Source organism: Camelus ferus, chromosome 6 (assembly GCF_009834535.1).
Source record: "Camelus ferus isolate YT-003-E chromosome 6, BCGSAC_Cfer_1.0, whole genome shotgun sequence".
Lineage (NCBI taxonomy): Eukaryota > Metazoa > Chordata > Mammalia > Artiodactyla > Camelidae > Camelus > Camelus ferus.
Window position 1 is genome coordinate 34,960,853 of NC_045701.1, and position 24,657 is coordinate 34,985,509.

The window sequence follows — 24,657 nt, forward strand, 5'->3', positions numbered from 1 at the left end:
AGAGGTAAAGATATAAGGAATGATTAATCTGGAAAAAAACTGAATGTGAATGTAATATTTTTCCTCAAATGTTCAGAGGGATGTTACATAGAAGAAAGACTGAAAGTATTCTGTACAACTCCAGATGACCAAACTGAGATCCAAAGATAAAAGTTACAGGAAGACCTAGGAGATTCTGCCTGGCTTGTAATGCTGTTTCCTTCCAAATATCATAGATGCTCTACCAGTAATGCCTGTGTCATTACCTGGGGTTTTTATCTAATCTTTAAAATAGCATGGCCACTTCTATAGCATATCACTGAAGAAAACTCTGAAATTAATTGGCATTATTCCCTAATATATATTTCCCTCAGTTAAGCACATTGTAGGAGTTTTGAATGCCCTGTAGAAGTTCAAAAATCTGTCCTTGGCAATTTTCCAACATGATCAGTATAGAAAATTAGTTAAATCTGGCTACACTTGTTATTAATGAACAGATGCTAATTACAAGTGATTAATTTTTCTTATAAGTGAAATCCAATATATTTAGAAATGTATTGCATAACTTTTCTTGGGATCCATGTAACATTTATTCATCTTTAGTTTTCAGGACTGAATAAATTTTTATTTGTGAAAGCTAGGATTGTTTTTGTTTCACCTTTCCTTTTTGACCCCTTGCCATTTCTCTGCTCAAGAGCCTTGCATAGGAAGAACATTGCTGGGGAAGAGTAATTCTAGAGTAAGAATGTTCCAAGATCAGCAAGTAGTTTTTATGTTTTTCCTTCCTTCCCTCTCTTCTTTTCCTCCCTCCTCCCTCCCTCCCTCCTTTCCTTCCTTCCTTCCTGGCTATTCCTACAATGGCAAGCTCTTTTTTTTCCCCCTGAGATTTCAGCTTAGAGGGTCATTTCCTCAGGAAAATTTTCCCTAACTCTAAACAAAGTATCTGATCACTCCCTACCCCTACTTATTTATTGAATTTATCAAAAGTGGTTTTTTGGGTCTTCTTTAAAAATGTGTTTACAATTTTTCATTCTCACTAGAACCTAAGGTCTGTCAGAGCTAAGATAATGTGTATCTGATTCATCATTGTGTTCTCTGCATTTTAGCACAGTTCCTGATGTTTGTACAGGGGTGTGGTTGAGTGTATTTGCGTATTTGGATAAAAACTGGATGTATACTTCAAAAATTCGTTTTTTCCATGTATTCATTAAACACATGTATATGGAGGACTCTGTTTTGCCTGGGCTTGTGTTTGATGCTGGAGATTCAAAATCTTCCTAGATCCAACTAGGATGGCCATTCAAATATGAGTAAGAGATGGAGTGCTTGATAACTCATTACTTTTTTCCCAGAGGCATTTGAGGTATTTTAATTCTCAGCCCGAGATTTAGTACAAAATATTCAAAACCTAGGTCATAATTTTATTTTGTTTTTATCACTTATGGATATTAATTAGGAAACAGTGGTATACTAAGTTGAATTTCCTGCTTGAAACAAAGAGAAAACATCTATAAAAGATCTGTATAAGAAATACAATTTTTAAAGAGAGCATGAGGATTTTTTATATAAACTTCAAATCAGTTAATTACCTATCTGAAATGCTTGTTTTATGTTAAAGCTTCGAAAATGAAAGAGAATAACTGTTAAAGGTGACTGACTGTGAGGACTTTTCTTGTTTCTAAGCCTTTTTTCTCTGAAATAATAGGCTTAGGGGAATCTCACTTGGTATAATTAGAGAAAAACTGACTTTGTTCTAGATTAGAGTCAATAAAACAAGTTAAAAAGAAACCCTCCAAGTGTCACAGATATTTTATTTGGGGGCATATCTTACATAGCCTGGAATTTTATTTTCCTTCCAAAAGAAACTTCTGAATGGAAAGGGAAATAGGTGCCTACTGAGGAACGCAGGAAATGTACCTTAGGCATGTATTTCATGTGATGATTGCTTTTCTTTTGCATTTAGGAACTACAGGCAAAAGCGAGAGAAATGTATTTGATTTTATTACCCAGAGGAAAAGCAATCACTATGCTTGTCAGATCTATCTATGAACATTTCTCCCATCCTGGGAAATCTTTGAAAAATAAAATCATGTTGGTGGCTATCTTGCAGTGCACTCAATTAAAGTTAAGTTGTTAGATTTTTCCCTAAAAAATGTCAGCCACTGCTGTTACCAAGTATCTGACCAGGTCACATGGAAAATAGCCATGTTCACACTATGCTATCTGCATTTGTCAGGAACTGAGCTAAAAAGACTGATGAGTATCTCATGGATATTCATTCTGGTTTCACTCGGGGCAAATTGTATTCATCCTGCAAACTCCTTGACCACAAACTATTCTCTTTTGCTGTTCCATTTACGTCTAAAATTTAGCACATACAGAATTTTATAATTCAAGAATTTAGATCACATGCAACTGGTTTGTGCATAGGCTGGATGGAAATTTGAAGAAATTTGCTTCATCAAACATTAATTGAAAATGGATGCAATTAGTGACTGGCTGCTCTACTGAGACTATAACTAAACCTCTGATTTTAGTTACTGTAAAGGAGAGTGCTAGAAAGAGAAAATGAGTGAGTAAGAATGTAATTGGTTTTCTCAGATTGTTCCATTTGGAAAATGTCACATTTCAGAGATTTTGCAGCCTTTCTGTTCAGGATAGGTTAGATCCAGGAAAGCTTTTGTGGAAGAGAAAGGGCAAATTGCCTCATCAGTCATCCACTCCATCTTCAGCCACTCTAATAACTCTCATTCCAGTACTCAGCTGAGCCACAGTCCCAAGGCCAAAGTCTACTGCTTAGAGGTGTGAAGAATAGCATATATATTTTAGACCAGAGGACTCAGACAAAATTAAAATAAAAACTACTGTTCTAGCATGGGATATGTTTTCAGAATGAGTTTCTCATGTACTTTCTTAATCCGAATCCTGTCTTTGTCAGTGTTTGCCTTTTGGAATTGAATTTTCTCTAATTTAGCCATTTGCACCATATCATATTGTTTCTAGTTATTTCAGAGCTCTGAAAATTGCCAAAGTTATCCAATGAACATTTCTTATAGACTGAATAACTTTATATGCCTGCTTCTTAATTTTTATTGAAGTGTGGTGATGTCATCTGAAAATGACTTTAATTTCAGTGTTTTATTTCTGTAGATGTGTGCTAAAGATGTCTTCTTGATTTCTAGAGAGATGCAACTATAATTAATTCTATAACTAATCATTAAATATTTGCTATTAAACCTTTGCATGACTAAAAATTCATCTCCCAAGAGATGAATCTCCTATCACTATTTTATCCACTCATATTTTTAAATGACTCTCAACTCAAGGAACATCCAGCATAATTAGTTTTACAATTATTACAACTATATTCAGTTTTTACAACATCTTGTATTATCCTGACTATATTTCCATTTTTTTTTTTACATATCACAGGCTTCATTTGTACGAGAGACAAAAAGAAGTTTGTACAGATCACATCCTTGCTATATCTGATTATATTAAATTCATTGAGCAGAAGCAGCAGTAATGACCAAAACAGAATAAGGATGGAAACAAAGAAGAATTCTTCATTATTTTCTTCTTCTCCCTCAAATGAGTAAGTCTATTTGTATTACTTTTGATTTGTTACTTGAGATTTTTTTAAAGCTCCATGTATGAATGCATTTGTCTTGGAGTTACTTTGTTTCATCGTGACTGAAACATAAACTATCTCAGCAAAGTGATAAAGCATCCATGCTAAGGCAACACGAACACATAGACTCTTCAGAAAGAAACTAGCTTAGCAAAGGAGTCTTATAATAAAGGCACACATACACATTACTCAACAAAACACAGAACTTGTTTAACTCAGAAGGCTTTTCATTTGAAACACTGAATATAATCAATGCAAGTATTTGTGGGGGGAAAAAGTGGTGCCCTACACTCCAGATGAGAAGTGGAACTGTTGCTTAGTAAAGGCCAATTTCTCGGCAGTAATGGCCAAAATTAGTAGTGGGAATAAGGAGCTAAAATATCCAATTACAAGCTTTATCTTCTGGAACTTTGGATTCAAAACATTAATTACAAAGTATGGTGATTTTAGGCTTTTGCTTGTTACTCCTTGTTTATAAATTTTTTTTTGCACTAAAAAATACATAATCAGAGAATTACAGAAAGTTAAAGCTGAAATTGTGCGATGATTTATCAAATCAAATGTGTTCATTTTAGAGGCAAACACACACTGTTACTGCACCTGTGTTTGATTCTGCAAATGTCAAATATGATTTCAAACACTCTTCAAATATATGTTTATTTGTCCATTAAATATGTATAATTCTGTTTCAAACTTACATTGCATATATGTTTCTAACAATGTAGTGTTTGTTTATTTGTTTTACGCTATAGGCAATCTTCAAATATTTCCATTGTCTTTGTTAAATAGGGACATGCCTGGGAAAATGCCTGGACATATAGGGAAAATAATGGATAGTGTGGGTTAAGTAATTTGCCTTCAAAACAGGCAAATCTAATTTCCAAATCACAAACTAAGCCTATATCACTCGCCAGGTAGTATTATATTGGACAATATAGTATAACCACACAAACTAAGACAGTAATCTGCTCAGACAACTGTCAATGCATGCTGCCAATGTGAAGTACGGCCATTTGTGGTAACTGACTATATGTAAGCAGCAGAGTAGGAGAGAATACCTTATATTTTCACAAAGGATTTATTTTGTGGGTTGAGTTGTGTAAAAGAGGAAAAGAAGTTGATAAGCAAAGGCACCAAAGAGGCTTTGGACTGTATTTTTGTTACTCTTACAAGTCTTTTTTTTTTTTTTCTTCTCATGTGGTGTCTTGAAAGAGTTTAAATCTGTATTTCATATCTGTATTGCATATACAAGTAAAAAGCTTATACTATATAATATAAAGTGTTTATAGGTGAAAAGTAATGAATTGGGAGGTCTCCCTTTGATTCTGATGCCTTATCAGGGAGATTCCCCTGAAGGTTGATAATTACACTGAATGTAGTTATTCTTTGTCAAGGGCCATGGAAAAATAAGATTTTAATTCTGTGATACCTGCCCACCCCCAAGCCCTTCTTCATTGCTGCTGCTTGCTTTCTAGAACTGTGAAATATTTTACTTACTTGTTCCATTTTTTCATATCCTGTTCTATAGAGATTTCTAGTTTATTCCCAATGCAAATTATATTGGTATGTAAATATTCATTTGTATGAATTAAGGTGGGAAGGCTTACCAGCTTACTCACATTTTTTTTTTTTAAACTAGAAACGCATGGCTCTGTCCCTGAGCTCAGATGATTGGGCAGGTTTATTTTAGATATTACTGGATAGTCCTAGAGTTCAATATGAGAAAAATATGAGTCACCACTGGTGATTGGAATGGAAATACAGAAATTGACCTAGTTTATAATCAGTGAAAAGCCGGAATATCAGTTTAACTACCTTTTATTCCAGTAGGCCAAGGAAAATACTCCTTAATTAGAAGAATCCAGACTCTACTATCTGCATTTTTAAAAATGTAAGCTAGTTTATTGAAAACTGTGTTACTTTCCTGTTTTTGTATGCTTCTGTGTACGTGGAGAACAGATAACACAGAACTAGAGGCATAAACACAAGATTTCAGAGAGTCTTGAATGCCAGAGTATTTTTGTCTCTAATCTTTCCTAGTAAAGATAACTACCTCTATTTCTTTTTAATTAAGTCACATGGTAAATTAGCATAAAGAAATGCGTAATAAAAGACTCATACCAACATCACACATCTAAGTCCTTTTTAATCCATGGAAAAGCAAAATTTTCTCCCCTTACTTTTAAGAAGGTTGATTCGTGAAATCTCTATGGGACATTTTAAAACTTGCAATTCTTGATGAAGAAAGCCTTGAAGCCCTTTAAATATCAGAGCTGGGCCAGAATGTCCATAAATAATTCCTACTCTCCCACAATCCACAGTGCTAGGAAAGGTGCAGACACTGAAGATTTTTACTGTTTTCTCTGCTTGCATTCATATTACAATAAATAAGAATAGATTTCTAATATCCATTTCTATTACATGCATTAACTGAAGCTGTGGGGGTAAAATGAAAAATTTCCTGTGATTTGAGACACTGGGGAGGCCCGTATGCTCATGTGTGGGCAGCACATTCAGTATTTCTGTCTTTTTTTTTTTTAAAAGTAGCTTAAAATGTTCTAGGGATTGCTAACGGTTACAGAGCCTTCAAGCACTATTTTTTTAGTTTAATTGTAATCTTTCCATTAATATTTTTTGGAAGGATGAATCAGTTTCAGTTAAAAAGCCTGAACTGGTAGAAAAATTAAGACAAACTAAAATGTGCATGAACAAGTTTAAAGTATGCACTTTGTAGCATTATTTTTTTCCAATGGATAATTAACATGAAAATGCATTGTAAAACTGAATAATAAATAATTTGTCTTTCTATCCCCACTTGAAATTGAAGTACGACACTTAGAACAATATAATTTTTTATAAACGTTGATTTTCCTGTGTGTAAGTTGATTTCTTTACTGTGAAGGAGTGTACAGATATAACTTTCCACAGTATATACCTTTTGGTGGAGTATATACCTGTGTAAACCTATTATTTGGCAATACACATTATAGATACTTGCCAGAAAGGAATTAGGAAATCAATGATAAAGTTGGAATGTGGCCTCTGAAGACTTTAATTAATGGAATTCTGCTAGAAACATAAAAGTTGTTTCCCTGCTGTTCACATCTGTTGCATCCTGGAAGAAAAAAGAAAAAATTTTATGTGAAGAGCTGATCTTGCATCGCTGACTCTTCCTGATTTGTGCTGATGATAGCTGAAGCTGCAGTCTTGGCACCTCTTACCATACACCTTCATCAGCAAGGTGGGAACACATCCCTGAATTAAATTAGAATTCAGTGTGCAAATCACTTTCTAGGCTAGTCTGAGAAAGGCAACTGTTTTAAAAGTTACTACAACAATATTTGAAAATATTACTAACAGAAATCTACCTGTAAAAACCTAATTTTAAAAAAGTTTCCTCAAAGAAAGGAAAAGAAATCATAAATATCATGTGAAAATTAAGGCCACAGTCAAGGTGAGGAAGAATCCTGGTCACAGCCACAAAGGCAGGATGAAGGGACAGAATCAAATGTTCTGCAGACCTTGAGTTTAACAGCCATTTCTAACACACTATTATTTTTTCTTTATCTCTTTCCCTTCTTTTAACTTTTCTTTTACATTTTATAAATATCTTTGCTATTCTTCTACCTCCTTAAGAATAAAAGTAGTAGATATCAGTGTCAGCGCTAAAAACATTTACATACATTACATCAATTAACTCTTTATCCTATGATTTAGAAAAGACTGTTATCTCCAACTTACAGATAAAGAAACTGAGGCTTAAAGAGATGAAATAAATTGCTTAAGTATTCCACTAATTGGTATAGAGCTGGGATGTCTTTCTCAAGACAGAACCTTAAAGCATCTGCTATAGGAGTGGAAAGGAGTAGACACAGAGAAAAGACAAGAGTAAGTCTTGGTAGTTGTGGGGATCCTGTAAAGAGGCATGTGATAGAAAGCACATCAGAATGACTCCCTTCTCTAGGGGTTTCTGTAACAAGATAAAGAGCATAGAAGGAGGAGAAGTTTGGGTAAAAGGATGAATTCAAAACGAGGATTCTGTGAGACAGCCAAATTCTCACCTGGAGGTCCTGGGAAACCCCTGACCTTGAGATACAGGAAAGAGGGTAAATAATATGTAGGTAGCAGTTAGAGCTTCAGGGTAGGTGAGACTATTTGCAAAAAGATAAAGGTAAAAATAAAGAGATTAAGTAGGGAAGAAAAAGAGCCAGCAAAGATACTGAGAGTAAATAAACTGTAGTGGCAGGAAAAGAATCAGTGTCCTGGAAATGATGCAGTGAGAATTTAAAGTAAAAGGAGGAATGACTGCTAGTGTTAAATGCCACAGAGAAGTCAAGTCAGGGCAAGGTGAGGGCGGGAAAGTGGCTATCCGATTTGAATACTACCAGTTTATTGGATAATAACTGGGGAGTGAGTCAGAAGATTTTTCAGGATAGAAAAAGAAATAAATGAACATTAATTAAAAATAATTTTAATTTATTTAATTAAATAAATAATTTAATTTTAATTAATTAAAATAATAATTTTAAGCAATTAAAAATAGTGAGAGTAGGCTCTTAGCAAATCTGGACATAGATAATGTAAGGACAATAGATTGAAAGATGCTTTTTCTCAGTGTGTCATGCTTACAGGCTGCTTGGAAAGAAGACATGTGGAGGAGGGATTTAAAATCTTGAATTATGTGTGAAAAACTATTCACTTCAATGACTTGAAATACAGGTGCTATGTTTTTATTCCCGCTTGAGATTGTTATGAGTTAGTGGACTTGGAAGGAAGCTTGTTTTGATGAAAATCAAATTTAAAACGTAACAAGTGAAATTTCTAGACTGGATACAACAATAATTCAGGATGAAATACAGGAAGAATGCTATGCTAAAAACGTTCATGATAATCCTCAGCAGCATGGCAAAAGAAAAGCTATGAGAAAAGATGGAAACAAGAGTCAAGGACTTAGTACAGTTTCCTCACAAATTATAAGACATTTTCAGAATGAAGAAGAACTAGCCCTTCAATTTCTAACCTAACAATAATGAGGTCTGCAGGCACAGGAAGGTTGAAACAATCATGTTGTTAACCTCGGGAAGAAAAGATGACTGGTGGTGTTGGTTCCAAAGGAAGATGGATGAAGACCCTTTGCTGGGGTGGAATTAAGGGTTGGGGCATGTGCCAAGCAAACAGAGGCCATTCTCAAGTACATTGATCCTCTTTTTTAAAATTTCTTTATTAGTTTTTACTTTTATCAGTTATCCTTGCACATAGTGACAAGTGTCAGGTAGTTGTACAGGTTAATTCTGAAAAACGGCATCCCACTGCAATTCTTTCTCAGCAGCAATTGCTTCTATTTCTTTTAGCTGATTATTTAGAAAAGCAACTCGATGGCTCTAGATAATGGCATTCTCTTATTAGTTCTTGCTGTTTTTTTAATTGTTCTCTTTGGGGAAGTTGTTTGTTTTTTAGTTTTGGAGTATTATGCTTTGACTTCCAACTATAGAAAACATGGGCTTAGCTCTGTTTTCTTCCCTGTTTACTCTTTTATTTTTCTTCTGGAGTTAATTTTGCTTTCTTGTTTGTTTAGTTTTCATATGTGAATGTCTCTAATTCAGCCCAAACTTTTGCCTATTGCCTATTGCCATGTCATCTCTCAAGACATTTTGGTGCATCAGGTATTCTAAAGATTTAATACTTATGAAGAAGTCTTAGAATCATCTCACCTGTTACAATCTGGATGGACTGCCCCTTGTACATGTGCAACTACCATCCTGAGATCCCTTCATCCTGAGGGCTCTTTCAGTACACTCCTTTGTCTCCTTCATTTATCCCTCCATTATTTTGTCTATTCATAGTTATTGACTGTGTCTTAACTTGTTAGGTACTATACACCTGAGGTGGGAAAAAAAAGAAACAAGATTCATTGCTTTCACTGATTCTATGTTACAGTGCTAATTGAAAGGGCATTCACTTCAATGATATTTTCCACTTCTACATGGATGCCTAACACCAAGTATAAGAAAAATAAAGGAGACATACTCATAGTATTTGGTAGAAAAATAAGGGTTTCACTGTAATCAGAGTTTACCATGCACCGTGTCAAACAATTTGAGAAATCCAACAGAACTTCTTTACCTTTTATCTTACTAGTTTGTCTATAGTTTAATCCACTGTCCCAATAGTGTTTGGGAGGCAGTAAAGGTAAAACCTCTTTCAGAAGCGTTAGAATGCACAGTAAGATTCTGCTACCCAAAGCATTAATGAACTTTTCTAATTCCTTATGAGGAGTTTTGTGAACTTTGAGGACCATGGAGAATATGTACTTAAATAATTTTATTTAAATATAGTTACTGAAATGAAAAAAAAATTACCAATGAGATAAATAGAAAAAGAAAAGCACAAAAAGTAGAGGTGCCATTAATACTGTCTTCACTTTCAAATACCCTTGAAATCAAAATCAAAACCCAGAGCTAGATATAAATTTGAATTAAATAGAATAGTACAATATCTTACATATTAACTTTTTCCTAAATAAATATTCTGAAGTATAATATTAGTAATTGACTCTTGTTTCCCAGTTAGTTCTCTGACTCTGAGAAAGGGTTTTCATAGTAAAATTCTTGCAGTTTTGTATGTATTAAGATATCTTTATTCTCCAGATACCCTTAATTGATAAACTGGGGCATTATAGAATTTTAGGTAGGAAATACTTTCTTTCATAAGTCACTTCTAGAACTGTAGAGGAGTAATACCATTTTGATTCCTGATCTTTTGCTTAGGACTTATTTTCTTTCTCTAGAACCTTTCAGAAGCTTTTCTTTGCCCCCAGTTTTAAAAAAATTCCTAAATGATGGTGTCTTGTTGTGAGTCTGTCTTCCCTGAGCAGAGCAATTTTGGGGCACCTTCAATCTGGACTTTATACTCTTGAGTTCTAGGAAATTATCATTATGAATGTTAATAATGTATTGCCTCAAGTTTGTTCCTTTTCTTCTATCCAGAAGTCTAGTTTTTTGGATGTTATTTGGGCTTTTTGGAAAGGTCCTCTAATGTTTTGCTCTTTTTTCTCCTACAATTCTCTCTTTCCTGTAGTATCTAGGAGATACCTTTAGCATTTTCTTCCAACAACTATCATTTGAGGTTTTTTTTTTTTTAGCACTGACACCGAATGTTAATGTCCAAAATTTCCTTTTAAATTTGCTGAATATTTCTTTGTCAAGGGACCCCTTTCTTGTTTCACAGTTCCAGTATCTCCTCCTATCTTGCTGGTAGATTTTATCTTTGTTTTCTTTCCTCCACATGCAGTTTTTCTTTCTTTCTTTCTTTTTTTTATATGTTTTTGTTTTGTTTTGTTTATTTTGGTCAACACCTTTCATATTAGTAGCTTTTTAATCTTTCTAATTATTCTTTTTGTTTTCTCATATTTGAGACTGTACCACCATCGAGCTTATGAAAGGACTGAACATGTGATTAGAAAGTGCAGGTAGAAGCTTTACGATGGGGTGATCTAACTGGGGGTTTTACTTGAGGATGTGCTATCATGGGTTTTCTTTGCCTTTCCCTCCTGTCCCTTCCTATCCTGTCCCTTCTTATCCTGTCCCATCTCTCTCTCTTAGGCTACAAAGATTCTTGATAGAAGCCTCTTAAAATATTTTTCTTGGAGAGTAGACTTGGCTTCAGTGTTGGATAATCCCAGGAATCCAGTGAGGGAAGTGTTCTGAGGGAAGATCAACACCTTTATGTGCATGCGTGCTCATAGTTTCTTCAGTCTGAAGTATGGTACCTAGTTTGCCTATGATGAGACTCTGTGCTACTTATTTTTAACTTTTTCATCCACAGAATAAATATCCAGTTGTTTTGCAAAATGCAGGAGGAGAAATCACCTTGTTAATCAAAGCAGAGGAAGGAATTTGGATACTAGAGTGATTCTTGAAGAGGTTTTCAGCTAGTTCTCCTTCATCTAGTTTTCTGGTCCTGTACCCCCCAATCCACAATTGCCTGCCGACTTTCAAGATTCTGTGGAAACAACTGAGTTGGCTGTGAATGGACCCTTTATGGATTTATGATTCAGATTTCTTGGCTACATTAGGTATTTCCAGTCTTTACGCTTTCTGACTTCCACAATTGTGATGCTGTTGTCTTTTTTCTCTTTCTTTTCACTTTCATGAGTTAATGACTTAAAAATTCACATTATTGTTGGTTTGGAAAAATTTCATTTGATAACAAAATATTTGTGGGTATCCAGTCAACTATCCTTACTTTAATTTCTACTCACTTCCAGCTTATTTTGAAACATATTGCAGCAGTTATACTAACACCATTACAATGTCTGGTACAGAGTTAATACTCAACACACATTTGCTAAATTAACTAATATATGAAGAATAAAGGAATAAGTGGATAAAGAAAACTTGACTTTCTAGTGATATTGATGAGCAAATTAGTAAATTATAGTAAATAGAAGCATTTGGGAACATATGTAAAATATTTGCCACTTGTAATTGAAGGTTAAAATTTGAAAGAACACATATTTATGAGGAGTGAACAGATGGCTGTGGATGTGAAGTTAAAAATAGGATTTTAAAATTCTTATTGTTGAAGACATTGGATCTTACAGTACTTAGAATAATGTAGTTGCCAAAACATTCCTGTCTGATCAAAATAATTTAAAGTGAAATATCAGAGGAGGAAAATCTCAAGCAAACTGTAAACTAGATTTTGTAAAAGAAGGAGGTATGTCATATAAATAATCGTTGTAGAGAGAATGCATGGGAAGTACATATAGAGATGTAAAGATATTGCCATATGCAACTTCAGTAAGTGTTTACCAAAACTATGCAAAAAAAGTGAGGACCTGATACTTTAATGAAAGTAAGTGGATATGTTCTCATGGTTATACCAGAAATTCAGTGGAAGAAGGTTCATCATTGGAATATAGTGGTTGATTTTAAGAAACGATTCTAGTCAAAGAAGTTGGATGTAAAGAAGTACATAGACGTAAATTAATCTACAAACCCAGATAGGGACAGTGGTACTCACCAGATAGCCAATTTATATGCCAATGCTTACAGTTAGGAAGGATTAACTGTATGCCTAGTTCTGGCCAGTAAGTCATGGGCAGAAGTAATGCATAACATTTCCGAGACAGAACATTGAAAATATGCAAATGATTTTCTAGCTGGCGCCCAGTGAATCAGTGAATTGTGACATTCCAGGTAGTAGAGATCCTCTCAGCTTGGGACCTTGAATAACTACATGGAACAGAGGACTCTCCCCACCACCAGGCCTGCTTGAGCCTATATCATGAGCAAGCAACAAATTTTCTATGTTGTTGTTTTTAAGCAATGCATAGGTTATGGTTAATTTACTGGTGCAGCATAATCACCTAATCAAGATAAACATATTAATGAACCTAGTGATGATTATTAGAGTGATAGAAAGCAGTTTAACAAAATTTTAGCAAAGATGGGAAACATACATGTGAAATGCATGAAAAATCTTATCCACATTTTGACTGGAAATTTTATCCAATTAAAGCAGGTGAACTGGTCCTTTTTTATCTGCCTGGCTGAAAAGTCAAAAATTTGAAAATCTATTCTGCCTTATTAATGAACAATAAACTAAAGGGTAGTTGGAGCATGGAACTATATATTATTGGCACAAAGTGATCATGATTAAGAAACATAAATAGGAATTAGGATGTATAATCAGATATGTGAACTTCAGGAAGTAAGAGCTTCACAGAAATGAAAGTCATCACACCATGGATTGAAATAATAAAAAGAGATAGACTGAAGATAGGAAATGTTTATTTAAAAAATTTAAAAGTGTATTAAAATATCTAAGAAATATTAAAAGAAAAACAAGCAGCTAAAAATTTACCATAGTCATGTAGATTGCTATTCTATCAGTTCAGATTTCTAAAGAATCAAGAAACATACAAGCAAATAAAGAATACTGACTTAAACCTCAAAGGCTATTGTCAATGAACTCAGACCTAGAAATGAGCCAAAGGTACTAGAAACAGAACGATTTTAAATTTTGTTTTGGTCTTAAAAAATAGAGACCCAGAATTGAGGCAATGTTTACAGAAAATAAAATTAAATACAACTAAGTTTTTTGCTGCATCAAAGAAGATGGTCTTGAAATTGAGAAACATAGAACATCTTACTTTAATGAGAAAAATAAATGAGATAGGTAGGGATACATGAAGAGGCTACATATGAAATTTAATTTTATCATAAATACAAATTATATAAATTAACTAATAGAATAGTGTAAGCAATATATGTTTATATCTATATCTGTACTCCTCTATCTCTCACATCTTGGAACAGTTCTTGGAAATCTTAGAGAAATCATGGAGAATGGGAATTGAACCAAAAAATGGAGATGGGCTAAGATTGCAGTTTTCAAAAAAAAAATGGATTATGAGAATTATAAACTAAGTATAATGAGCATCTCTAGGGAAAAAAAGAAAATAGACTATTAAACACAAAGTACTAGAGTAATCATAAGGGAATTTTAGGGGTAATAGCAACTAGCATCCATTCAATAACAGTCAGCCTTGCTAAACTCATTCTACTTAAACTTATTGGGATTATATTTCTGAGTTTTAGAAAGATTTAATATACTCTCAAATAATATATAGTGGCACAACTTTAAAAAATTGGTAAGTAGATAGGGCCACGAGCATTCTGACTTCTTTGTCAAATACTAGTGAGAGTAAGGGATAGATGTCTATTGTCTCATTCTGTGGTTGGCTTCCTCAAAAATTTTATCATGATTTTGATGAGTCATAAAAAGCATGCTTATTGAATTTGATAATGACACAGCTCAGAAATCATGTTAATACTCTAAAATATTGACTCCTCTGTTCAAATAAATTTGGAATGACTGGAGTAAAGTTGAGTAAGGGGAAATCCAGGCTTTTTCAGATGACTCCAACTCAGACTTAAAAAATAGAAACATAGTGAACATAGGAAGGGAATTTTATTTCCACTCTGCATGATTTGAAGAAGCTGTCATTCATCCAACAAATATTTATTGCTGCCTACTATGTGCCAGGAACTTTGTACATTGAAGATCTGTCAAATAATAAAGGAGATCTTAATCCTGGAGAAGGAAGAAACCTATAAGAATTTAAAATATTTCTGGATCTGTAGTTCAGAGAATGATCATACTGTTCTGTTCAGTTTGAAGAGATAAGAGCCAGTGGCCAAAGGCATGAGAAGTATTCAGTTTAAGCAAACACTTTCTGTTCGTTGAAAGTGCTCTCAACAGAATAGAATGCTTGGTAAGGTTTGGGTGCCTCCTCTTTCTGATGAAACCAGCGGATTCTTATCTGTTGTGGATGTTGATCTGGTGTGGAAAATGCTGCTTGAATTTCTCAAAAGTTGATCTCTATTATCCCTCCCAAGACTTCATGGTTACATTATTCTTAGCAGCCATGTATTGAAGTATATAGCATGGATGCTTGCTTGCTTGCTTGCTTGCTTGCTTGCTTGCTTGCTTTCTTTCCTTTCTTTCTTTCTTTCTTTTTGTGACATATAGTTGATTTACAATGTTGTGTTTCTGGTGTACAGCAAAGCGATTCAGTTTTTCATTATAGGCGATTATAAGCTATTGAATATAGTTCTCTGTGTGCTTTTATTTCTTTAAAAATATTGGTTCATGTCTAGCAGAAAATTGGGGAAACAGGGTAAAAGTGGATATAGTAAATTTAAGTAACCTGGGTTTCAATTACAAAAAAAAAAAAGCCAGAAGAGGAGTTGTGAGAAATAATGTAAGCACCGCATTAGAGTATTAAAATTAACATACAATTATACAACACTGAGGTGTTACTGTCATTTTTGTTTTACTGCAAGGTGTGCATTTAAAAAAGACATATAAAAATTAGACTCAGCTTAAGGAGCAGACTTTTCAGTTCTCATATTTTCTCACAAAAAATACTGTGTCTCTAAATGGGAGTCTGTTGGGATGTGAATAAGTTGCTGGTATTAGTTAGGGAGAAATCTGCCATGGGAAGGGAGTTAGATGTATGATTTTGATTCCCTGCAGGATAGAAAAGATGGTGTCATTAGTATTAAAAACCCATCAACACCCAGCATGTTATTGAGGCTGTGGTTGGAAATGCTAAGTGATACTGACACACAAATATTTTCAGGGTCATTTGCAGAAAGAGCATAGAGTCAGAGCTAGACACTTTTAGACTTACTGAACAGAAAAGGAATTTGAAAAACAAAACAGTTGAGTTTACAGAGGTATATTCTATTTCAAGATTACTGTTAGTTGAAGAGTTGACACTAACACTACACCTTTCCCCACAAGCAGCACAGGAGAGACATGAAATATCTGTTAGCTGTTTACTCTGCTAAAAGTTTAGCTAGTTGATTCCACAGAGATTCTGGCTTAAAAGGTTAGAAAAACCTTACTACTCTAATTCCTATTTCCCAGAGTGACCACTATAAGATTAAGGTGAAAAAGAGCAACAATGAAAAAGAGAGCACAGAAAATCTAAGCAATAATTCTGCTTTAATTAGACAAATTTACATTTGAAGTAGAAAAATCCAAAGGGAGAATGCAATTCACTCTACAACAGTTTATATTATTTTTAAGTTCATACATTTTAATTGTAACTCCTTTACAAAACATGCCAATAATGATTTAATTAATTTAATCCTAGATCTTTTGAAAGGAAGAATCCTAGATCAATATTTTGGATGGCTTGATTTAATACGCCAATATCCTGTCTTTATACTTCCCTTTGCAGTTTTCCAGCCCCTAAAACTGTGAAGAGGAACAGAATTTGCCATCCCAAAATATGTCTCTGTCATAAGGATATTTTGAGCTGGTTATTTTTTAAAAACAGCAGACAGGAGAGAAGCTCTGAAAGCCAAATAGAAGTTGCCCTTTTGTAAGAGACGTTTGCATTAATGAGGGAAACTTGCATTTGTCAGGGAGTCTTCCTCTCTGTAGAGGAAGAGAGTGGTCAAATCTCCAGAAACTCTTATCAGTGAAGAAGGCTTGGACTTAAATCTGCTTAACAACCGTCACCTGGTTTACCCGATAACCTCCAGTAATTGGCTCCTCCACTCCCAACATGTTTTCTCTTTAGCTGGAGATGATATTTAAGGTGGTTACTTGGGCTGTTTTGGAGAGTTACTCAGTTTTCCTGGGTCTCTCCCATGTATACAGGACGTATACATGTTATTAAACTTCTGTTAGTTTTCCTTCTGTTCATCTGTCTTTTAGCATAGGGTAGTCTCAGTAAGAACCCAGAAAGGTAGAAGGAAAATTATTTTTCCTCCCCTACAACTATCTTTAGTTTTTCTTGTTATTCCTCATTCATGAAAAGAATAGAGAACCTAAATGGAGCACATTTTTGAAATTTCTAACTGCCAGTGCCATTCAAAGGCATATATTACCCAAAAGAGCAGAATAACTTAACTTCCTTTTGTTCATTTCTTTGGAGATAAGAATAGCAAGTATTTGCCAAGTAATTTAATAAGCCTTTTAAGTTTGAAATTGAGGATTTGTAACTGTACTTAAGTTTGAGGCATAAATAATATTTATTGTGACAATCACAAACTTCACAAATGGTAAGAAAAAAGAAAAACTGTAAATAACTCAGCAGTAAGTTCATCAGCTTAGCTTCCCAATCTTTTCTTTCAAAGCTAAGCCAGTAGAACCAGTTGCCAAACTCAAGCAGAAGAGAATGAAGAAAGCTGGAGAAGCTGAAATAAATACACATATTCATATATGTATATATATTCATTTCTGTCTTCTGCAGCCGAATCAAGTTGTTGGTTTTTTTCCCCTCAATCATTGATATGCATAGGAATCACCTAGAGTTTCTGTTACAATGCAGATTCTGATTCAATAAATCTGGGCTGGGGGCCTGAGATTTTCATTTCTAATTAACTCCTAGGTTATGGTGACATTGCTGGGTCTAGATCACACTTTTAATAACAAGAGCCTTCAATCTTAATTTCTTTATTCTTCTCTTAATGTTGCCAGCATAAAGAAAAATGCACAGCTTAAGAGTTGTGGATTTAAGTTTTATTCAGGGACCTTACTGAGCACGATACCCTGAGACACAGCCTCTCGGCAGCTCTAAGGAAACTGCTCGGAAAGGGTAGAGGGAGAAGCCTGGTTTATATATGGCTTTTGGCCAGGGAATACGTGCACTCAAGCATTCATCTTGTTAAGAGATTACTGCTATTCACACAGAACAGATAACTCAAGTTAATGATTTCAGTGCTTTTTACGTATGAGAATATGTAAGAATCTGGGTTCATTAAAATTCTTCCTGTGGTACATATCTAAGGGGCCTGTTTTCCCAAAGCACAGAGTTTTTCATCCCCAGTTCCTCTCAGAGTACACTGCAGGTCGGCGGCTACAGTGGCTGGCGACGACTTAGAGCTCAGTGCTAAGCAATACTCTTTTGTTTTTTGTGTACAGTGTCTTCCTAACGTTATAGCTGGTGTTATTCTCATTTGAGTCTTAGAGTTGGCTAATTTATCTTGGTGTTTCTACATTAGATGGATTTATATGTCATTTTGCATAAAATGTTCTACTCTTTAATATTTTTGAAGCCCTAATTGTGATATTAATGAGGAGTGTATGATGCAATATGATGGTTAATTATAGGGTTTCAGAACAGGTCTCCCCAAAATGTGCCATTTTGACATATGGATTATTTTGAGCTAAAGGCAGTAACGATCTTGTGGCTCAAGAGAAACTACTCCCCCTCCAAGAGTTTAACTTGGGGATTTTCCAAAAAAAAATGTTATTCCTAGAGATGAATTTATTCTAAGTGTCCCCATCTATATGTGAGAGGGCAAACATACAATTTCCAAACAACCGCTTTTCTTATCATCCTGTGAAGGATGCTCCTGTCCTTGGAAGCTGAGTCCCCTGTCCCATTCCTTAGCTCAGAGTGACATATAGACCTCATTTTGCTTTTCTGTCTCTGAACCTCTCATGTATGTGGGGCTCCTGTATGTATGAAATTAAATTTGATTTTCTCCTGTTAATCCATCTAATGTCAATTTAATTCTTAGACCAGCCAGAGGAACCTAGAGGGACAGAGGAAAGTTTTCGTTCTCCCAATATTATCGTGGGTAAAGCCTATAAGTGAATGTAGCATGCTGATTGGAGGAAGCTCCTAAGCAGGATATAGAAGGGAGGGACAGTGCTGAGTTCCAGCCTGCCCACTGTGTTTTGGGTACCAGATCAATAGAAATGGTTTCCAAGCATTGAGCATCTTCCCTATTCCAGATTCTAGTTTAACACTTCTAAGAATATGTGTTCTTAAATATTTTCATTAACTTAAAAGTTTATTTTCCTTGTTTTTCAGATAAGGAAAGATCTGTACAAAATTAAGTCTGTACAAAGTTAAATAAACATTTCTCAATTCAATTTTTGAGGCCAGCATTACCCTAATTCCAAAACCAAGTAAGAAGAGTACAAAAAAAAGAAAAAAGAAATAAAATTACAGACAAAAATCTTTCATAAACCTACATGTAAAAATCACCAACAAAATATTAGCAAATTGAATCCAGCAATATAGAGAAAAAATTATATATAACAACCAATTGAAATTTATTCTAGGTATATAAGGCTGGTTCAACATATGAAACTCTGTCAGTGTAATCTACCATATCAGTGAGATAAGGAAGAAAATCATATGATCATATCAATTGATGCAGGAAAAGTATTTGACAAAATCAATACCATTAGTGATAAAAACGATCAGCAAACTAGAAAGAGGGAAACTTCCTCAACTTGATAAATGCATCTACAAATAAAATCTACAGCTGACATCATATGTAATGGTGAAAGACTGATTGCTTTCACTGTAAGATTGTGAAGATTGCAAGGATGTCCACTCTGAGTTCTCATATTCAACATAGGACTGAGAGTTCTAGCGTATGCAATAAGGTGAAAAGGCAGGGGGTGTGGAGAAAATAACGTCACACAAGTTTGGAAAGGAAGAAATACAACTATCCCTATTTGCAGATGACATGATTGTCTAGATAGACAATCTAAACAGTTTAAAAAAAAAAACTAGAATAAGTGGGTTCAACAATATTGCTGAATACAAGATCAACACACACACAAAATGAATTGCATTTCTGTATACTAATAAGGAACATGTTAAACTGACATAAAAAATGTAGTACTATTTACAAATCTTCCAAAGACTAAGACATCCTTAGGTATAAATCTAACAAAATATATACAAGAGCTGTATGCTGCAACTTACAAAATGTTGATGAAAGAAATAGAAGAAAACCTGAGTAAATGGAAAGATATATTATGCTTATGGATTGGAGGATTCAACCTAGGAAATATAAATTTAATGTAATTCCTATCAAATTCCCAGCAAGGTTTCTGTACACATAGATAAACTTATTCTAAAATATGTATATAAAAGGAAAGGCCCTAGAGTACGCAGTTCTGGAAAAGAAAATTAGGAAAAATCACTCTTTCTAGTGTTAAGACTTGTTATATAGTTATAATAGTTATGGTATAGTAGAGTGAAACAGACGTTGTAATGTTACAGAGAAAGTTACATAGATCAATGGAAAGGAATAGAGTAACCAGAAATAGATTCACACAAATATACTCAATTGACTTTTGACAAAGTTACACAAGCAATTCAATTAAGGAAGAAACAGTTTTGGCACAATTTTATATACAAAGGCATTAAAAAAATGCCCTCTACCTAAGTCTCACACCTTAATAAACCATTAACAGGAAGTAGATAACAAATTTGAATATAAAAGTATAAGATTTTAGAAAAAAAAAGGAGAAAATCTTTATAACCTAGAAATAAGTGAAGAGTTGTCAAACTTGACACCAAAAAAAGTTAATAAAGACAAGTTAATAAATTGGGCTTCATCAAATATAGAAATATTTACTCTGCTAATGATCCTGTTAAGAGGATGAAAAGAAAAATTACAGACTAGGAGAAAATATTTGCAAATTACATATCCAGCAGAGGACTTTTATCTAGACTACATGAAGAACTCTCAAGTCAACATTTAAAAAAACAAATAATCCAGTTAGGAAATAGGCAAAAGAGATAAACATTTCACTGAATACAGACACCCAATAAACACAGACAATGTGGTTCAACATCATTAGCCACTCTAATGCAGTTAAAACCACAGTGAGATAACACTGCATGCTTATCCAAAGACTAAAATTTTAAAAAGCATTACTAATAACATCAAATACAGGTGGGGATGTGGAGAAACTGGATCATTCATGCATTGCTGGTGGGAATGTAAAATTGCACAGCTATTCTGGAAAACAGTTGGGCAGTTTCTTTTAAAATTGAAAATGGACACTACATAGGACCAAGCAGTTGTACTCTTGGGCATTTATTCCAGAGAAATGAAATGTATAGGTGCACAGAAACTTGTACATAAATGTTCGCAGCAGCATCATTTATAATAGACCCTAACTGGCAGTTATCTAAATGCCCTTCAGTGGGTTTAACAATCAGTGACATACCCATACCATGGAATACTACTCAGCAGTTAAACGGAACAAGCTATTGATACATGCAACAACTTGGATAAACCTCAAAGAAATTATCCTGAGTGAAAAAAATCCGACCTAATGTCCAACTTTTGTATATAGTGTATATATAAAATACATGTGTACATACTACATATAGGTTTATATGAAATCTAACCTGTATATGATTCCATTTATAAAGTATTCTTGAAATAATGAACGATAAAGAAAAGATTAGTTGTAGGGAGGGTTTATGGATGAAGTGAAAGAGGGTGGATGTGGCTGTAAAGATTGACACAAGAGAGCCCTCTGTGATTGTACAGTTCTGCATTTTGATTGTGGTGGTGGTTACATGAAAATATATGTCATAGAATTGCATAGCAATTCACGCACACATCCCCCCAAATGAGTGCATGTGTAGCTGGTGAAATATGAGTTAACTCTGAATTGTATCAGTGATAATTGCCTCCTTTTGACTTTGCATTGTTATTATACAAGACATCAACACTGGGGAAAGCTGGATACGTGGTAAACTGGACCTCCCTTTATATCCCTCTGCAATTTTCTTTGCACCTGTCATTTTTTTTCAAAATAAAGGTTTTAAAAATATGTCAGTAGTTCATTTAAGAGCCTACACAACTTGAAGAACATGCTGCTGGCTTTCTAGCCTCTCCAGAGCTGAAGCTCTTACCTGCTGCTCCATACTGCACTATCCTAACTTCTAGCATGAGGGCAATACCAGATTGTCAAAATTAATATAAGGGGTATAATCATTCTGTAACTAAAGATATATCCTGATCTACTGTTTGGGAAATGCTATCTTATGTGAAAAATTGGATTTATAACCTCAGTAAAACACCAGTTCCTCTTTTTTTTTTTTTTTCCTGACTCACATTTTCTGTGCTAAGTACAAATTGTGTTGAGATGGGATTCTAGGGGAAAAACCTCTAATGTCCCTGTTTGCATATTTTCCTAAGGGTTACACTTGTCGACTGAAATAAATGCGCAGCCTATAAGTTGAGAGTTATGTTTTATTTGGCAGGAGGACTCAGCCAGGATGACAGTCTCTCAGATCTCTCTGAGGGACTGCTCCGAAGAGGTGGAGGAGGAGCCAGGATACACAGGAGCTTTACAACAAAGACCAGGTAGTTGGAACAATACGAGATTACTTGTTGTGTAAAGAAGACCAGGCATCTCAAGTTAAAGAATTTAGTGCTTTTCTATGTATGGAAGGAAGCAAACATTTGGTCTCATTGAATTCATTCCTTTGACAAGCACCTAGCTATCTAGGGCCAGTATCCTGTCCTTTCTTATTCTGAGTCCCCTCAGGGTGCACCATTGTGAGTGGCTGCAGAGGCTGGGCTGCAGGCTGGACTGCAGGCTTGTCTTCACTGGGGGGAGGCAGCAGCCGCAGATGGCTTGATGGTTTCAGCATTCTTTGTTTACTGATATGGTTTGCAGTATTTTTCATTCACACACACTACTGTCCTGGAGGTTTTTAAAGGATAGAAATGTTTTCCTGATTTTAATTACAATCTTAAGCAATCACTATTGTAAAGACCTTTCTCTGGTTTAGTTTCAATTATTTTCCATTCTAAAATGTTTAAAGTTGGTTCTTCCTCCCTAAGGGAATTCTTTCCAAAATGCTAATTCTGTCCCTCTCTCTCTTTTTCCCCCTTCTCTCTGTTTTAAGCTTGTAGAATCACATCTGCTTAACTCAGGGATTGTTGAGATTTCATGGGGATTTAGGGAGTAGGAGGCATCTTGGCTTGGAGATCATTATTACTTTTTGATCCGCCTCCAGTAAGCATTCTAAAAATTCCTCCCACACCTTCCACTGAAAGTTTTCTCCTCAGGCTAATTGACTGTTAATGGAAGATAAGTAAGGCATTTAAACATCCGCATCTTCTCAGTATGCACGATTTATATCACCCTGTTGAAAAACAGGATTTAGGTAGCAGTCATCCTGGTTTTTTTCGCTGTCACATCAGAAATTGGGTTTGTGGGGTGGATTGGGAGACATTTTATTTTCCAGTTGAGTTCCTCCAGGGCCACTAGTGAACTGCTGAAACAGAAGTTGTAGGGGTATAAGGAGGACTAGTTTTGTACGTAACTAATGTGTATTTTAATTTTATTTGAAAAAAAACTACATTTTCATTTGAAGATAGAGTGCTAGCAACATAAATACCATTTCTTTTCTGTAAAAATTTACTTGTGGATTAAGATTTTGGTAGATCATTCGTCTCTGAGCATAGAATCTAATCTCTGAATCAGCTTTTGGCCTCTTTAACAACAGCTTTAAAATTACCTTTAGTTTTCCTGGCTAAATAAACGAATAAAGATAGGTCATTTAATTAGACTTCTTTCAGGCTTGCTGTGGAAATAGCTAGTCATTATTGAAAAATGAAGTAGATTCTCTGGAGTAGAATGCGCTCTGTCTGTGTATTGTCTTACACAGTTGATTCCCTGATGGTGGTTGTTACAAGACGGACCACGAAATGAATGAGTGGCTCCCCAAGAGAAATACATTCTATGCACATAGTTATCTGAGCCAGTTGTTTGAAAACAAACATTTTAGGAAATATAAATAATTCAGTGAATTCCAGGAAGCAATCCCTTATCCTGTAACTCTCTCGAAGCTGTTGCTTCTCTCAAGTCACACTTATTGTTCAAGTATCATCTGTCTCTTAACAATAACCTTCAACTTGCCCTTCCTAATTTCCCAAGTGCAGGTTATAGTCATCATTATTATCCACAGAGTTAACTTCCTCAAATACAGATCTTACTCTGATATCCTCTTTTAAAATATCTAATTATGTTTCAGCCTTGCTGTCTGTGCCATGGGCAGCATCTTTACTTGGCTTGCTCGAAGATTACCTTGTAACATGTGAACTGTATGTGAAACCAGATCATAAACAGTTGCATCTATTCCAAGAATGGAAGTTTTACTTAAAAGCTAGGTAAACTCTTTAAGTAAAAAAAAAAAACAAAACTGATTTGTTACAGAATAGCATGAAATGCCATATGAATTTTATAATAAAATAAGAAACCTCAGATGTGATGCTTGTAAAATCCATCTTCTTTGGATTTTGTGTTCAAACTTCTTATCATAGTATATAATTCTTTTAACAACTGGACACCAGCTAACACTATATCCTGTGACTCCTTACTACTTACATTCTTATGAGACATCTCTGGTGGACTACTAGTTCCATTCCTCATACTTCCCAGTCTCTCCATGTATCTCTGAATTCTTGCCTCTCTACTCTCTGCTTAAAGTACCATTTCGCAGTTTCTCTGAATTGTGAATTTATTTTCATCGTTAAAGTTTACAACTCATCCAAACTACATAAACACTACAAACTACATAAATTCCTTCCTCTGTATCTAAAAAAAATTTCCTATAAATCTATTCAAGTGTATTGTATGCTGTATCATACTTGTTTTATGCATTTGTTACTTTTACTAGTTAAGAAAGCCCTGAAGTAAAAGGATATGTCTTACTCATTTTTTCTTCCTGCAGTGTTTTA

The 24,657-nt window shown here is 34.6% G+C and overlaps 2 long non-coding RNA genes across 3 annotated transcripts in view; one reads left to right on the forward strand and one right to left on the reverse strand.

Moving 5' to 3' along the window:
- The window catches only part of LOC106729610, a 458,398-nt gene that overhangs the window by 379,771 nt on the left and 53,970 nt on the right, over positions 1–24,657 (forward strand). For both annotated transcript variants that reach the window (XR_004320598.1, XR_004320599.1), the window contains one exon: positions 3,412–3,574. This is a non-coding gene — a long non-coding RNA (uncharacterized LOC106729610). The remainder of the gene's footprint in view (positions 1–3,411; positions 3,575–24,657) is intronic.
- Positions 6,647–24,657, reverse strand: part of LOC116664204 — a 49,292-nt gene continuing 31,281 nt past the window's right edge. Inside the window, exons 2-3 of the long non-coding RNA XR_004320600.1 lie at positions 9,322–9,490; positions 6,647–6,725 (exon numbers count right to left, since the gene is read on the reverse strand). This is a non-coding gene — a long non-coding RNA (uncharacterized LOC116664204). The remainder of the gene's footprint in view (positions 6,726–9,321; positions 9,491–24,657) is intronic.